Source organism: Chelonoidis abingdonii, chromosome 8, assembly GCF_003597395.2.
Source record: "Chelonoidis abingdonii isolate Lonesome George chromosome 8, CheloAbing_2.0, whole genome shotgun sequence".
Taxonomy (NCBI): domain Eukaryota; kingdom Metazoa; phylum Chordata; order Testudines; family Testudinidae; genus Chelonoidis; species Chelonoidis abingdonii.
In genome coordinates, this window is record NC_133776.1 from 47,920,304 (window position 1) to 47,935,529 (window position 15,226).

Here is a 15,226-nt window from a genome sequence, read left to right on the forward strand (position 1 = left end):
ATCAGTATTCCTGTGCAGAACAGGCAAATACTGTCTGTCCTGAGAAAAAGAGTTGAAATGACTATTAGCCAAGGTAAATTGTTCAGGCAAGAAGTCACAGTCCATCACAGCCCCTCCTTGAAACAGACCAGACACAAAGCTCAGGTCAATGTGGTCACCAACTGAGAACATGACATTTCAGAACCAGATTAAAACCAATAGTTGTCACTTTATATGATCTGTGTTTAAACAAAGCAAGATGGATCCATGCACTCTCTATTTCTTCTTCAAAATATAGGAGCTGTTCTCTTCAGCAAAGGATCAATGCCATCGTTCCGTGCACAGCACAGATTGGAGACAGAAAATGATCAGTCCTGATGTGCTTACCATCTCGGAAGGCAGACCTGAGACTTGAAATAGTTCAGGCAGAGTTGGCTACTGTGATACATATATGTGTTCATGCATTAATGTAGATGTGAGATGGACAACCCATCTTTTTGCGGATACAGACTAATACGGCCGCTACTCTGAAACCCAAGTGGTTAATATTCAACCGGCCAGTGTTCTAGCACTGCCATTTATCTCACCATGTATTTCATACAGACGGCATGTTCCAGTCTGGACTCATCCTCGAGTGTTATACACTACCAGGTACAGGGTTCAAGCCTGGCTTTAGAGTAGGGTTGAGTGAACTCATTCAGATAAAATATATGTCAGCCTAAACCTTCACTCATTCCTCGAACCACAACAAATCCTTTTTCCTGAGGCTCAAGAAAGTTCAGCCAACTTTCTTTGCTTTGCTATTTTCCTTCATGGGCTTCTGTGGTCCCTGGTTCCAGACAGACATGCCTAGCAACAGACAGAAAAGCTGTTACCCATTTTGATCCTTTAAAATCATTAAGTTCAATGGGCCTTATTCTTCACCCACATACATAGGTTCTCTCCAGCTGACATAGCGCTGTGCACATGAGTGCTTATGTCAGTGTAACTTATGTCGGAAGGGTGATTTATTCACACCCCTGAGCAGCCTAAGTTATCATAGAATCATAGAACTGGAAGGGACCTCGAGAGGTCATCTAGTCCACTCCCCTGCACTAGACCAGGGGTGGGCAACCTCCAGCCCATGGGTCAGATCCGGCACCCTGTTCATTTCATTCAGCCCGTGGCAAATCTCTGTGCTGCGGACCAGAAGCCCTGAGCCTCAGCGCCCCCCACGGGATTGGAGCCATGAGCACCGGCTTGCCCTGCTGTAGGGGGGAGGGTTCCCAGGCCGTTAAAAGTCCGTGCAGCAACTGGAAGTGACCGGCATGTCCCTGGTGGGGCCCAGGTGCAGGGGTGATCAGGGAAGCTGGGGAACCATGGCCAGTGGGAGCTGTGGGGGCAGGGCCTGCAGGCAGCATGCACCACACAGAGCCCCCAGCCCCTTTGCCTAGGAGCTGGACATGGCGGCCACTTCTGGAAGCAGCACGTGGCAGGGCAGATAGGGAGCCTGCCTTAGCCCTGCTGCACCACAGACTGGGAGCCGCCTGAGATAAGCGCTGCCCGGCTGGACCCCATACACCCAGTACACCCTGTCCCAGGTCGGAACTCCCTCCCTCACCCTAACTTACTCTCAGAGCCCACATCCCTACCCACACCCAACCCCCTGCCCCAGCCCAAAGCCCCCCTGTACCCCAAACCCCTCATCTCCATCCTCACCCCAGAGCCCACACTCCCAGCTAGACCCCACATCCGCTCCTGCACCCCAACCCCCCGTCCCTGCCCCAGCCTGGAGCCTCATCCCACACACTGAACCCCTCATTTCTGGCCCCACCCCAGAGCCTAGGGGAAGCCCGGAGCCTCTGTGCCCCTGCCCTCCCCCCCCCCCAGGGCTGGCGCCGCTAGCGCCAGCTTGCCCCGCTGTGGGCAGAAGCCCTGAACCTCTGCAACCCCTCAGGGCTGTGTGTGGCCCACAACTGATTTTTTCTGTGTGTCAGTGACCCTGATAGAAAAAAGGTTCTCCACCCCTGATCTAGACCATCCCTGACAGGTGTTTGTCTAACCTGCTCTTAAAAATCTTCAGTGATGGAGATTCCACAACCTCCCTAGGCAATTTATTCCAGTGTTTAACCATCCTGACAGGAAGTTTTTCCTAATGTCCAACCTAAACCTCCCTTGCTGCAATTTAATCCCATTGCTTCTTGTCCTGTCCTCAGAGGTTAAGAAGAACAATTTTTCTCCCTCCTCCTTGTGACCACCTTATATGTACTTGAAAACTGTTATCACGTCCCCTCTCAGCCTTCTCTTCTCCAGACTAAATAAACCCATTTTTTTCAATCTTCTCTTATAGGTCATGTTTTCTAGACCTTTAATAATTTTTGTTGCTCTTCTCTGGCCTTTCTCCAATTTGTCCACATCTTTCCTGAAATGTGGTGCCCAGAACTGGACACAACACTCAGTTGAGGCTAATAAACACAGAGTTAAGCAGAATTACTTCTTGTGTCTTACTTACAACACTCCTACTAATACATTCCAGAATAATGTTTGCCTTTTTTTTGCAACAGTGTAACACTGTAGATTCATATTTACTTTGTAATCCCCAATGATCCCCAGATCCCTTTCCACAGTACTCCTCCTAGGCTGTAGAATAGACATAGCCTTAGAGAATGGTAAACATTTTACCCTTTCATTTTCCCTTTTGCCACTCTAATTTTTCAGAACTTCTCCAATTTAGGAAATATTTCAATGGAAAAAGTGAAAAATCCCTGGACATTATTCATTGCCAAAAAGAGAGGGGAATGTGAGAAACTAAAATTTAAAATTTTGAACATTATGGCTTTAAAAAGTAACAATTTGAATTCAAAATGAAACAAATTAACATTTTAATTTTGGTTTAAAATCTTTCTACAAAAACTTGTTTTCACCAAAATCATATTTTTCAAATTCAAATTTTCAACCAGTTTTATTTACAATATGCACTTCTCTTTTCCTGTCAAGAAAACTTGTTAGATACTAGTCAGCAGTCAAGATAATCCTTTCACAGCTAACGAAGAGCATTTGCCCAGAGCAGCAGCATCCGTATAGCATGTGAACGGACACCACATATGGATTGTTCCACTTTAGTTTCTTGCCATGTGAGTGGAAAATGTAACCCCAGGATTGTGCAATAAGTGTGGTGCTAAGAGGGCTAAAGAATTAGTGCCTGGGAAAAGCCAGCTTGTAGAAATCAGTCATTTTTCCTCCAGACACAAGCAAAAAAAAATCTGGAGCCAAATATAGTTATTTGTTCCTCTTGGCTGATTTAAAAAAACAAAAAAAAACAAAACCTGATTTTTTTCTTCATCTTTCAGTTTTATAATAAAATTCCCTTCCAGGCTGAGCATCAGCCTGCAGGGACTTTTTACAGTAAAGTAATCATAATACCCTGAAATGCTGAAACAACCTTTAGCTCTTGCATTGCAAATGCAGCTCTATACCCTAACTCAGTGGTTCCCAAACTTGTTCTGCCGCTTGTGCAGGGAAAGCCTCTGGTGGGCCGGGCCAGTTTGTTTACCTGCCACGTCCGCAGGTCCGGCCGATCTCGGCTTGCTGCTCTAGGCCAATGGGAGCTGCTGGAAGCAGCATGGGCCGAGGGATGTACTGGCCGCCGCTTCCAGAATCTCCCATTGGCCTGGAGCAGCGAACTGCGGCCACTGGGAGCCACAATCGGCCGAACCTGCGGACGCAGCAGGTAAACAAACTGACCTGGCCCGCCAGGGGCTTTCCCTGCACAAGTGGCAAAACAAGTTTGGAAACCACTGCCCTAACCAAGAGCAGCCAAATGCAAACATCAAAAGCAGGGAGAAGGGAAAAGCTTAGAGGAAAATAAACAATCACATCAGTGGAAAAAGTCCATGTTTGCTATTAGACAGGCTACCCTTTCATCTGAAAGAGGGCATAAAGCTATATGTCCATGTGAGCTACAAAAGGGAAAACTAAAGTTCCAACTTTACTTATCATTTTTGTGTCACAGTACCAACTAGCAGCCTCAAATGAGATCCAGACCACCACAGTGCTAGCTGCTGTGCACACCCAAAGAGCTCAATCTAAAAGACGTAGCAGACTAGGGATGAGAGAAAGGCAGTATTATCCTATTATTACACCAAGGCAGAGAAGATAAGCGACTTGCCCAAGATCATACAGTATGTCTCTGGCAGAGCTGGGAAGCAACCCCAGATCTCCCGAGTCCCAGTCCAATGCCTTACCCACCAGGCCATATCTTGTTTCTGTATAACTCTACTACGACTATCAATTAATAGCAGTTAACTTAAGTGATTAACTCAATTAAATTAATTGGTGATTAATTGCAGTTTTAATCACACTGTTAATAATAGAACACCAATTTACATTTATAAGCATTTAGGGTTTTTTTTTTACATTTTCAAATATATTGGTTTCCGATATAATATAGAATACAAAGTGTACAGTGCTCACTTTATATTACTATTTCCGATTATCTTTTTACAGTGCAAATATTTGTAAACAAAAGAAATAGTATTTTTCAATTCACCTCATACAGGTACTGTAGTGCAATCGCTTTATTGTCAAAGTGCAGCTTACAAGCGTAGGGTCTTTTTATTACACATTTAGAGCTGACAAGTCCACTCAGTCCTACGACTTGTTCAGCCAATCCCTAAGACAAACAAGTTTGTTTACATTTATGGGAGATAATGCTGCCCACTTCTTATTTACAATGTCACCTGAAAGGGAGAACAGGCATTTAAATGGCACAATTAATCACAGTTAATTTTTTTAATTGCTTGACAGCCCTAACCTGTACATTTGGTGATCTTTCCAATTCACCATTTGTTGCTTGGTGCTTTAATTACAAAGGCACTTCGTAGATTACAGCCATCTGATCACTTTCCCTTCAAAGTCTTTGCAAAGTAATTAGAGCCTATGTTCCATAATACGCCTTGAATGAATCCCAGCCCATCACCATGGGGTAGCACTGCACTTAGATCTCATTATTTCTTGCAAGGTAATTTTCATACTTAAATTACTTATAACTTGACTCTTCCTCATCTCAGTGCTCACAACAATAGAAGTACAATTCAGCAAGCAGTGCATTTAGATAAAAGTGAGGTCAGGATAAACTTTAATAGAAGTTGTGTCTTTTATAAAAAATGTCCACTGCACAAGCTTTCAGTATGACAAATATCTTTTCCCCTTTGTCCTCCAAATGCACATGGATTCCATTCCAATTGAAAATATTCAGAATCATTCAGTTTTTAGGTCCCTGCAGAGCAATGTATTCCAGCCTAAATGCCTTTAAATAAATATCACTGACAGTGCCTTTACTGCTGGGGTTCTCAACTTTGTACATTAGGGAACTATTGTTTCATGCCCACAACTTAAGTGCCAAGTGTCTATTCAGTTCTAGGGCAAATTTAAGACATGCTCAAAGAGGACATCTTGCAAATGGGAACAAGTACTAAGAATCCACAAGCTGTGAGTAAAACTACAGGAAAACAGAAGTAAATTTTTGAAAAACAGTGCCCATAAAAGCTCAGCCAGCTTACTGTAACTGGGAGAAGATGTAGTGTCAAGTTATTACAGGACTTCTCCAGCAGAAAAAGCATCCAGAAGAAATGCAAACCTTGATGTCTAAGCTTGATGCTGCTTCAATAGAATACAAAAATTAAAAATATAAAGAAGAATAGGACAAAATATAATTCAAATCTACAGGACAAATTCCCCATTTCCCTGACTCTTGTGCAGTCAGTTATACCAGTGAACAGTGAATCGTTACGTTGCTTATTTTAGTTGTGTTTTGAGCACATTTTGCACTGCTGTATACAACTGGACAAGAGACAGGGCAATGGAAAATTAGGGCCAGTAACGTTTATTAAATGCATATTTTTAAATGTATTCCTTTTAGTTTTCCTAGACCGGGCCGCCACCCCACAACCCCACAGCCACTTCTCGCCTCTGTACATCTGCCAGCCAACTACCTGCCTCCTACCCAGGCCTGAAATGGGCCTGACAAGCAACCATTTGCCTGGCATACTAATCCCTATTGCTGGCTCATTCCTACCCATGCATAAATATGACTGGTCAGGTTCACCTGCCTAGACCGCTGGTGAGCTGGTGTGCTACCCCAAATATATCTTGGAGGGCTGCTCTACAAATATTGCTTGGACTAAGAGCTTACGTAGTCTGATGCTACTCCCCCCTCCCTGCAGGCAAATCCTCAGCCAGTGTCTCTACCACCTGAACCCCCTCAATTCGCCTTCCTTTGTGCATTAGCCAGACAACATGACAGCAACGTGCCCCCAACGCACTGGCTCTGCTGGTTCAGTGCCTTGTTCGTCTGCCTGCTCTGCATGATACACACAAGCAAAGAGCCGAGTAACACTGAGAAGAAGTGTTGCAGGAGGGGGACCCAGCAGTGTGCACAGTGCTCCCACACCTCGGGCAGTTTGCTTTGTCCCACTTTACAAAAGGAGAGCAAGATCCAGTGACTACAGGGCAGGTGGTAACCGTGGTGCAGCAAAATAGCATCTGCATCTCTTCACAAATAGCCCGTCTGAAACCTCTTATCCCATAGGAGTTTCACTTCCGTAACACTTGAGCCTGGAGCTGTGTTTGATGCTTATTTAATCTGCTCTTGGGCTAGCAGGAAGTGTTGCTGTTGAAGTGACACAAGACATGTTCTCTCTGGGAGCTAAGCATGCCACTATGAGAGCACTTCCAGCAATGGTACCCTCCAACCCCTTTGCAGCCTCTAACCCTCTCTGGGTTCCCAAAAACATTCACACATTTGCATAACAGAGGATTCCTTCGCTGAGGCTGCCAGAAATAAACGCTGCAAATACCCCAGGTACAGGTACTTTACTAGTTATGACAAAGGAGTTCCTAATCCAGCCCCTAGGGGCAGTCCAGTCATCTGCACTGTCCTGTCTGCAGACCAGTGTTCTGTAGCTATAGCTACTTTTGGCCCCGGGCCACAAACAGCATGCATCTCCGCCCAGATCTCAGACCTTTCAGCCCCACTTCCTAGACTGTCCTATACCCAACTTCCTCCACTGTAAACTCCCATCTGCTGCCTTCTCTGCTCTGTTGCTTCTCCTCTTCTCACACAGTCTCCATCTCCCTCTCAAGTTTGCTTCCTTCCCTGTACTCCAGACATTCTGGAGCCTGCCACTGCCTGGCTGTTGAACTGAGAGTTAATAGTGCCCAGGAATGAGCCAGCAGGATCATATATCAATACATATATGCTGCCTAGCGAGTACCGTAGTCACTGAACTCAAACAGGCTGTTTTGACCTATGTGTTGATAGTGGCTTAGCTGCGGCCATGTCTTATATCAGCTCGAAATCTAGACCTTTTCAAAATATGCTAAGAGGAATTTCAGGTGTCATATCTACCACTGAGTCCCCTGTCCCCAACAAATTGTGTGGTTTTATAATCAATATTCCTCTTTTTAGAATCAACTGCTGTGAGAACAACCCACAGTCAGGGGAGACTGACTAACTAGATGGGGCAACAATGAACTGAACACAACAACAAGTGTTGTCAAATGCGCAAAGTAAAACTGAAAAAAAATTATTTCTAGCCTCTCAGTGATAATCCTCATTGTTTCTTTTAATAGGCAAATATTTACAACAGAAGTGAGATTTTTAAGTTGCTGATGTCCCTCTAGCCATAGAAACAAACACACCCACAATAATCCAAGAGAAGGAAACAGAATTGAGTTATTGGCAGACCATTAAGAGATCACATTATAAACCTCAGTGAGCATCCTAGACTTCTTTTTAAACTCTTGCATCTTTAACAAGTCACAATCTATTTTCTCCAGGACTCTGAAGGGTAGTTCTTCCATCAAAGATGTGTCTTTCTGACAAACTCCAAGTTTCTATCACAAACTGCTGAGGTATGATAGCTGTTAAACAGACGTTGATTTTTTCTTCTACAGCAGGAAAAGAGTATTTTTGCCCTGTTTTCAAAAACGGATGAACAAGTTTTGCTCAACCTTCCCCGCAGTGCTATTCCTGGACTGAGATTGAGCCTGCCAAATTTCAGCCTTACAAGTAATTGAAACACTTAAGCAGCTGAAAAGTGACCTCTTAAAATTAAAGAGTTTATGCAACCTTGATTGTACACATCACTAAATGCTTCTCTTAGGTACTTTATTCACATATGTTTTGGAAAAAAAATATTCAATGCAAAAAGTTACATGATGAATCTTTTCACTCAGGTTTTTAATTCACCTTTGCACAGGAATTTGGCTGGGAAATTTTCAGCCCCAAAATTGAGAAATTTCTGAGAAAACAGAAGAGAGCCTTAGTAATGGAAACACTTGGCAGACGTTGTCCAGAGAAAGAAACAGCTGCTTGCTTTTGAAAGGGATCATGAGGATTCTGCGCTAACCTTCCAGGTGCTTTAGTTCAGCTGCACACCTTCCATACTTCAGATAGTGCAGCTGCAGAAGGAGATTGCAGTCCACACAACGCTCAAGAAAAACAAGACTTTCGGTCCCAACAGCTGAAGTGAAGCACGTTGTAAGCATGTGAGTTAATTCACTTTTTAAGTGGATAAATCACTCAATGCCCTTCTCTGGTGTGGATGTAATGGCCTAAATATATTGTAAAGCTTTTTTTAAATCCATCATGTGGTTTATTACCACACATGGTAATCCTCACATGGCTTATTAGCAAACTTGAGACCCTCAGTTCTGCAGCACAGACCTCTACCCCTTGAGTTAACAGAATAACTGATCATAGTAGTAGGCCGATATCCTCCATGAGGACTAACCATTAGCGGGAGATGACACTTAGCTGTAAAACTCACTGGCAATTTGCTGACCTCAGAGGAATATTGAGATTCTGGAATCTTGGGTTCAGTTGCAAGTTCTGGAAAGGAGTGATCTCTCTAGTGCTTAGAGACCCTTTTGTCCCTATATCCCCAGCCATTCCCTCTCCCCTCTGCTCCTTATCCCTGACAGTTCCCAGTCTCCCCCTTGCCCTCTCTTCACTCCTTTGCATTCAGATCAGACTGCTTCCTCCTTCTCCATGATGCCTGGGCACTAACAAAGGGACACCCTGCTCTCGGTTCTGGTACCTGGCACCACACAAGCCCTGGCGCTGGCAACAGCATATTTGCAGGAGATGTCCTGCTCAGCCCCCGAATGAAGTATGCTCCATAGCTCTGTGGAGATGACGCTTGCACCTTCTCGTCAGCATGTGGGAGCTGTGTGGTGTTGGAGTATGTTCACTGCAGATGCAATCTTTGAAAATAATGCAGCCTCTAACAAGTCTCACTCGAGCAAATGTGAGCTGCATTTTTTCAGAGGTTTATAATCCTGTTCTAGGGAGCAGCTGAACAGTTTTAGCTGAAACTTTCCTAAAAAAAAGGCAGACGCCCTGCACAGAAAATACCGCGTGAAGAGTCAAAGTTTAGCAAAATTATAAACAACTGAAACAGGGCTTATCATGGAAATTATTAAGCTAAATTAGCCAGTTACCAGTGCCACCTATAAGCAGCTGAATGCAAACTGAGGCATCTAACTACCTTGTCTATCTTTTGGATGGTCCCTAGATTAAAAACAATCTCCAAAATGGTAAACCTGTGATACATCTGCTTCTATGTGGTTTGTGCTATTTAAAGGGAAAATATATCTTCAGCCCTGAGAAATGAGAGGCTGAGAATTTTATGTTTGTTCTAAATACATTTTTTTTTCAAAGACCAAAAAGAAAACTCAAAGATCATACATAGTCATCTCTTTGTTTCTCTGCTGGCCTCTTGCTGGATGAAAGCCACTATACAGATGTAACTCATTATGATCATAACCACCACCCAAAATGGAAGTTTTCAATGGAAACACTGATGCAACGGAAAAGACAGATTGTGACTTTTAAGCCATGGTCTGTACTGCAGAGAACACAAAGGGGCTGCACTGCAGAGAAAATTCCTTCCAAGGAGCACATGTTGTAGCAGCAGCTCTAAGGGCCTGTCTATACATTTAGTTTGCAGTAAACTGGGCTATAAATATACACTAGCCTGCCATGCACTAAAAGCTCCATAATGCACTTTGATCTACCCTGCCCTGAAACTGGCATAGATTAAAGCAGACTACTGAGCTTTTAGCGTGCGGCAGCAGGGTCCACACAGACACCAAGTGTATGACAGGTTAGTGTGGGGTAGAGATACACCCTAGCCTGCCGCAAACTAAGTGTGAGTATCGACAAGCCTGTAGTTGTATTATAATAGCAACTAAAGGTGTAAGCTGAGATCAGAGCCTCACTGTTAGACACTGATACATGCGCGAGAGAGTCCCTGCCGTAAAGAGCTTACAATATAAACCAGTAGACAAGACAGAAAAGGGCAGGAGGGGAAACAAGCACAGAGAGGTAGCTGACTTGCCCAAAGTCATACCGCAGGTCAGTGGCAGAGCCAGGAACAGAATCAGTGTCTCCTGACCCAAGGCATGCCTACAGTGCAATCAGAGGTGTGGCTGCAGCATGCATAGACCTACACGAGGTAGCCTGAATCTAGCTAACTCAAATAACAATAGCTGTGAAGCCACTTTTTTTCATTCACACACTCGTTTATAGTAACAGTGGGCCAAAACAGTCCCTATGACTGCCAGTGGCATTGACTCAGGGATGGATCCGGCCCAGTCTGCACAATGATAAATTATGTGTCTCGATGCTTTTTAGAGCTATAACAATTATCACACAATACATTTCTTGTGTTTGTAGAAAAGCTACCAAAAGAACTGACGTTTTCTGACCTTGATTTTAGTATTACCAAATACTGAATTTCACTGACTTTTGGAAGGAAAATCTACCATCAACTGTATTTTACACACTCATTTTAATGAAGAAATGACTTACCTCCCAAAAGTACAGCAATGTGAATGGTTTTGCAGGAGAGGAATTTACAGATATGTAACTCAATAACAAGAAATGTAATATCAAGAATACATTTTTTTTGCACTTTGATGTTGGTAAGCAAATCATTTAGACTCTGCTTTGCACATAGATCTCAGTGCATGACTTCCATGACAATGAACAAATGTGCATTAACAGAATAAATTGAAAACTGAAGATAAATGAAAATGGAGTATCAGAAATAAAGTATGCTAATGTCTGATTTAATAGCAGGAAACTATTTTTCCCTATGGCTTATCTTCACTTTTACAGTATAAATTGACCACATACTGAAACATCAGAAAGCCTACCCACGGCCAAAATTTACAGATCGAAGATCCCGTGGAATATTCAGACGGCCCTGTCTGGCCAAGAATTCTGAGATTCAAAGGGTGGGGAACAGGCTGCCTTTTTTAAATGATGTTTATGCACATGATTGTATGCAATGAGTCAGATCCTGGCCCTGGCTATAGCCCATTTGTACAACTCCAGCAATGCACAAAGGCTGTAAATCTGCCCTACCCATGCAATTGATTCCAAGGCAGCCCCAGATATAGGGGGCATGCCCCAGGAGGGTATGCACACAGGTTTGTGCCCTAACTAGCCCTTGCTGCTGTATTGGCCCCTTTAGGGTCAGAGCAACCCTGAAGCAACTCTAACTTGTGCCAGGAGCAAACCAGCCCCTACCTAGTCCTAGGGCCTGCGACAGGGGCACCGGAACAGGGGGACCAGGGGTAGGGTTACCAACTCTCCAATTTTTCAAAACCAGACACTACAGGCCTCCCAGTGTGTCTCTTCCCCCTCCCCAATCACTCACTTCCCTCTCTCCCAGGGCTCACCTGCCACTTCCAGAGCTGGGCTGGTACAAGATGACATGAAGCCTGCCCGCCTGCCCAATCGTGGCACAGTAGGGCAGAAGCAGGAGTTGGTCCCCAGACTGAGGGGACAGAGAGAGCTGGGGCCCTGGGAATCACAGAAGCCAGGATGGGGCAGCACAGGCAGTAAGCTCGGTCACCAGCCCCACTCCTCAAATGCCACACATTGTCAGGATCCCTCCCCTGGCCGGGGCCAGTACCTACCTCTCTGCCGGAGCCAGTTCCTCAGACTAAGTTTCTCTCCATCACCTGAGCTCCTTCAGCAGCAGCTGCTCTTCTTGCCCTCCCAGCGGAAGCTGCCAACTGCAGTTACTGCGGTAACTGGACTTTTGGTGTCCAGTCAGCAGTACTGACCAGACAGTGCACAGGTCCCCTTTTGACCAGATTTTCCGGTCAAAAACCAAATACCTGGAAATCCTAACAGGCCCCCTCACTTTTAAGAGGAGGTGCATGAGCAGGATTTGGGGGGGGGGAGGTGCAGTGTATGAGCAGGAGGCTCAGGGAGACAGGGTGGCTCAAGGGCGGGGGCTTGGGGAGCAGAGGTGGTGCGAGGGCAGGGGCTGTGGTGAGCAGAAGGGGGCAGAGCCATGGTTCAAGCACCTGTGGCCTCTCCATTTTTAGGGCACTTCCACTCCTCCTGGCCAGGGAGTATAAAAGTGGCATAAATTTGTACCCCACACCCATCCACTCTGATCCTACACAGAACACAGGTCAGGCAGACCCATGCCTCCCTACTTGCTGCTCCCCCAATGGATCTGGAAGAGGAAGCAGCAGCAGCAGCAGCAAGCAAAACCCAGGGACAGGTAAGGAGTCCAACTCTGGCCTCAGGCACCCTCCTCCAGCTGCCTGCCATCCAGCACCCTGACCTCAGCTCTCCTGGAGCAGCCCCCGATCAGTTACCTCCTTAAACAACCTTCAAATACCAAGCTAGATCTCATCCAGCCCCTACATACCGCACAGGAACCTCATCCATTGCACAGACACCCATTACTGTCCCATCAGCTTCTGCCCAGCAATCAATTACCTCCTCAGACAGCCTCCAGCCATCCGTAGTACCCCTCAGCCACCTGTCACCTAGCTACATAGAGATTCCCCACATACTCTCCATCCAACTGTTCCTCCACCAGCCATCCTCCAGAACCCATCTGCCACAGCTGCCAAGTCCTGTTCAGATCCAAGTGCTAGAGCCTCCACTATTCAGGGCAGGATGCTTGGGGAAAATCAGTGACACTCATCTGTGAGAAGCCTCGCAGAACATGGCAGCAAAGCTCCCCACTCTGCACTTAAAATAGGTGACAGGATTCATCCAACCTGTTCTCACTCAGCCCCCAAAGTCCACTTGATGGTGGGAAATGTGGTGGCAGGGCCCAGATTTGCTTATACTCTGGCAGTTGGTCGGTCATCATCATTTAAGCCCTTGGGACCATATTCAAAGTTGCAAGTAGGGATGTAGCTGAGCTACTTCCACTGACAGATGGGAGCTACACTACTAACATGCCACAAAACTCCTTGAACAGTCAGGGATTACTGAACTGGACTCTTTTCTTCATACTGATTTGTATGCAATAGCACTTGTCAGATCTAGGCTTTTTTGTTAGGTTTTTTATGAGTCTCTTAACCAAGACGACATAAGAGCATATTTTCCAAGAGAGGCTTCTCAGTAGCTCATGCAAAATATGCATCTGGATTCAAACAAAGAATTGTATATGTGATCACTGCAGTCTTGGTCAATACACCCAGGAATTAACCAAGGACCTCATCCTCAAAGCCATGAGTATCTACTGCTTCAGCTGTTCAGCAATGCATAGCCTCTGTGGTTCAGGCAAGAGGGCAACACCACGCACTGACCAGTGGGTTACACATTCATAATAGCATACTTTGTGTGCACATTTGTCCTTCAAAATGCATGTTTAGGCTTATCTGGGGGAATTTGCCAGGAGATGGTCATAGACTCAGTGCATACATCAACTTCTGTGTCTTGTAAAGGACCAAGATGTCAGACCGAATGACAGATACTCAGTAGAAGATAAATCTTTAGCAGCCTGACTCTTGATCTCCCTGGATACTAGCTATTATTGGGAGCTATGTTCAAAGGCACAGCAGAGAGTTTGACATCCAACTCATATTTAAAAAAGTCTGGGAGGTAGCTTGGTAGAGTTTCATTTCACATCCAAAGCAGTTAGACACCTACATCACCTTCGTGCCATTGGAAGTTTCCCCCTCAATAACACAATATAGATGGTTGTGCCAGTGCCACCTATAAAGGTTAGTTAACACTTTCCATTATAAGACCCTGTTTTCAGTTGCTTATAACTTTGCCAACTTTCAACCATTTGGACTGAAATTTCCCATGCCATGTGTCTGCCTTAGGCTGATTTTTTCAAACATTTCAGTAAAAACAGATCAGCTGTTTCTTAGAATGAGGTCAGAGAAAAATACATTATTTTGCCCAAGTTAAAAAATTCTTACAAATGCTCTATTGAGAAGCTCTAGTACGCCCATGTTTTGGAGCTGGGACTTGAAATTTGGCAGCAGGATGCCCTAGTGTCGGGGCTATGCTTTTTTCTGCCCCATGACAATCTGTCCAAATATGCAGAGTTATAAGCTTCTGTGAAACGGCAGTTTGCACATGCTCAGTAGAGACTTGCTTGGTTTTGGCAGCTAAATTACCAGGAGAGCCACCTGCGTTAAGCATGCTCCAGCCCAAGTTCTGCAAGAGATGAGCAGCTCTTTCCCCACAATTGCTGCTACAGCACTGGGTACGTAAAGTGACTGTAGAGAGACTATCTGTTCTGGGTTCACAAAGCTCCGGCTGCTAGTGCCCAGGAGATGGAGGAACCTAACTTACTGGAATGCAAAGAGATAACAGACAGATTTCCTGAATCCCAGACCAGTCCCTTAAGCACAAGACCATCTTCTTCCTGCATTATGCATGTCTGTGGCATTCTTGTGACCAGAATTTCAGATCACTTTCACTTCCACTGAAGTCAAAGGAAGTCTCTCCATTGACTTGAATGGGAGTTGGGGGCAGGGGTTATTTAATTTTAAATAATAAAAAGACTCCTCATACAAGGCTCTTGGTACCATACCACATAATTAGTAGTACAACAGCACAATTTTAAATTCTCAGAATTCTCAGTGTATCATTTTGATACATGTCTATGTATTGCCTGCTAACAAGAGAGGAGCAAACCAACAAAACAAGATGGGAAACAGCATGCTCATGTGTCACCTGCAACCCAAACACACACTGGCAGTGAGTTCTGTAGCCTACCAACCTCACCAGTTTCTATTTAATGTTTAATTGTTTATAGTTAGAATGGCAGGGCCTTGAAAATGCAAGCAAAGTCCACAAGGCTAAATAAATGATATAATCAGAATTATTATTTCAATAAATTTAAATGAACTCACATCAACACATACAGTTCCAAGCATACAATTACTGACAGCAATAACAGATGCATTTCTAATTACACAATTG